This window comes from Salmo salar, chromosome ssa01 (assembly GCF_905237065.1).
Source record: "Salmo salar chromosome ssa01, Ssal_v3.1, whole genome shotgun sequence".
Lineage (NCBI taxonomy): Eukaryota > Metazoa > Chordata > Actinopteri > Salmoniformes > Salmonidae > Salmo > Salmo salar.
Window position 1 is genome coordinate 164,262,868 of NC_059442.1, and position 2,596 is coordinate 164,265,463.

Consider the following 2,596-nt stretch of genomic DNA (forward strand, 5'->3'; position numbering starts at 1 on the left):
GGAAGTAACCCTGGAGCAATTAAGGTTAAGTACCTTGCTCAAGGGCACATCAGCAGATGTTTCACCTACTTGGCTGGGGTATTCGAACCAGCGACCTTTCAGTTACTTGCCCAATATTCTTAACCGCTAGACTACTAATAGTCAGAATGAGTTTTCTCTTAGGACTCTTTGTTATACCACCATGAACAAATATCAGGGAAGAGGGACTGAACGGTCTGAGTTACATTTAAGTCATTTAGCAGATGCTCTTATCCAGAGACACTTGCAGTAGTGAGTGCATACATGTTCAATTGTTTTGTACAAGTCCCCCCGTGGAAATCGAAACCCCACAACCCTGGCGTTGCAAGCTCTTTGCCCTACCAACTGAGCAACAATTCAACAAACATGTTTAAATCATGTGATCAATGTTTCCCACAGCGGTGATTGCACTACAGACTGAAACGGTGAAATGCCTCAATTGAGCGTGCCGTTTTATCAGAGCTTTTTTTCTCACCAGGCTCTGATAATCTATACAATATGGAAAATAACATTTTGTTTGAGTTCTTGTTTGTCCTTAAATATTTTTTGGGAAAACATTTCAGCAGATAAATCTATTTCCTGGAATTACGTAAATTGACATGGTCAATTTAGTCTCAGTGCAGAAACTTTTAAATCAGTTTTAAAAGACCGATGTCCAACAAGTTATTGTTTTAATGTAGTGTGCAGAAGAAGGTGTTCACATGTTCTGTGTCTCTACAACGTGTCTTTCCTTACTAGACTTAAGGGACCAGATGCTGTCCTGAGAGGGTTGTGTTTTCTCCGAGGTCTCAAATGTTTGTTTTTTTAACACTGACAGGGATAGGACTAGTTATAGACTGTAAAGAAACCAAATCTTGACACAGGCAGAAAATGCTCAGGCAGAAATACCTGCAAACATCAGCCTTAAAGGGTACAGAGTTGGGGGCACACTTATTTTTTCCTTTCACATAAATGTTTTGCATTTCCTCTGCAACGTTGGGCGACAGAGTTGCACACAGGGCTCACTTATAGTCCATTTCCAATCTCTCAAGTTTGAGAAGCCTTACAATAAGCATGTACTAAATGTAGAAAATAGCTATACTCATAATGTAGATATTTACATTTTTAACAGCCAAGATAAGTTGCCTCTGTTTATCTGTGTATGGCTGATGTTTACATTATGTTTCTCTGAGATCAGATAATTAAAAAAAATAATTGGTGAGTAATGTATAGTACTAACTAAGATTATTTATATTTGTAGATATAAATAAATTGGCGTCTGATCAAGTGTCTCTTTTATAGCAACGATCTGTATAGAGATGATGTAATAACAATGTAGAGATGTATTAAGAGATGAACTGAATAATAAATATCTGTTCATTTAAAGTGGCTGTTTCCTGCTTATTATATGGCTATTGGGTGGAGGTATCCAGATTTCCATACCTTTATAGATGCGGTAAAAAGGCCAACGAAACTCAACCAAAACAATGGAAATGCCATGGAAAGATCCCGAATCTCGTTATTGTCCCGCAGCAAAATAAGCCTACATTTAGGCTAATGTTTATGTGTATTTCACACTATGTTGAGGTAAAATCAAAGTATAATGCTTATATGGATGTTAAAACCAATACATGTTCATGTCATAGTCACCAATCAACTGCATTACAGTTAAAAACGACTTTATCTACCACCACAGATTTCTGTATGCTAGCTATGCTACCAGCTTAAATTATACGAACAGGAGTTAGCATTTAGCAGTCACTTCTTCTAAACCTGAAAACGGACTACTTCTAAATGTTATGCAGCTAAAACAGCCAGATATCTAAATCTGACTTTAGTAACTACATTGTGGGCCTGTTAAAATACACCAATCATGACTGATTTGATGAATGTCCACCTTGTTAGATCAGATTGTCGTTTGTGCACCAATCCAGCATCCTTCTATCCCCCATGGTCTCTGTTCCATTGCACATCTATACCTTCCCAATGTCCTACCACAGTATATGGTATTTTATCAGTTTATACAACGGGTGGTTCTAATCCTGAATGCTGATTGGTTAAAACCGCATTCCAGCCGGTGTCTATTTAAGAATGCCTGGATACAGGCCTTAGCCATGGTATATTAGCCATATACCACAAACCTCTGAGGTGCCTTATTGCTATTATAAACTGGTTACCAACGTAATTAGAGCAGTATAAATAAATATTTTGTCTTACCCATACAGTCTGATATACCACGGCTGTCAGCCAATCAGCATTCAGGGTTCTAACCAACCAGTTTATAATCCAAAAGTTACCACCGGCTATGATAAAATGCCTATTTACCCTGTTCCATCTGATTGCGCAATCATCAGCCCAGCAAGGCAATTTATAAACCTGATATCCACTATAAAAAGCGTCTAGACATTATCTCACATTTCTTTTAGACTAACATTTAGTTTTCAACAACGGAGATTTGCATAAACCTTGCTGTCTGTCTCTCTGACATTTGCAACATCGTTTCAATATTCACATTTCATCTCCAGCTGACCCATAGTAATGAACTAGTCGGAGGAGAGAGCACATGTTCTATGCCAGGTGAAATTGTGCCTCATTAGCT

The 2,596-nt window shown here is 38.0% G+C and overlaps 1 protein-coding gene across 4 annotated transcripts in view; it reads left to right on the forward strand.

Moving 5' to 3' along the window:
- Positions 1–1,383, forward strand: part of hmgcs1 (3-hydroxy-3-methylglutaryl-CoA synthase 1 (soluble)) — a 15,262-nt gene extending 13,879 nt beyond the window's left edge. For all 4 annotated transcript variants that reach the window (XM_014144703.2, XM_014144707.2, XM_014144712.1 and 1 more), the window contains exon 10: positions 1–1,383. This exon is cut by the window's left edge. The gene's annotated coding sequence lies outside the window, so the exon portion shown is untranslated.
- Positions 1,384–2,596: the final 1,213 nt, after the last annotated feature.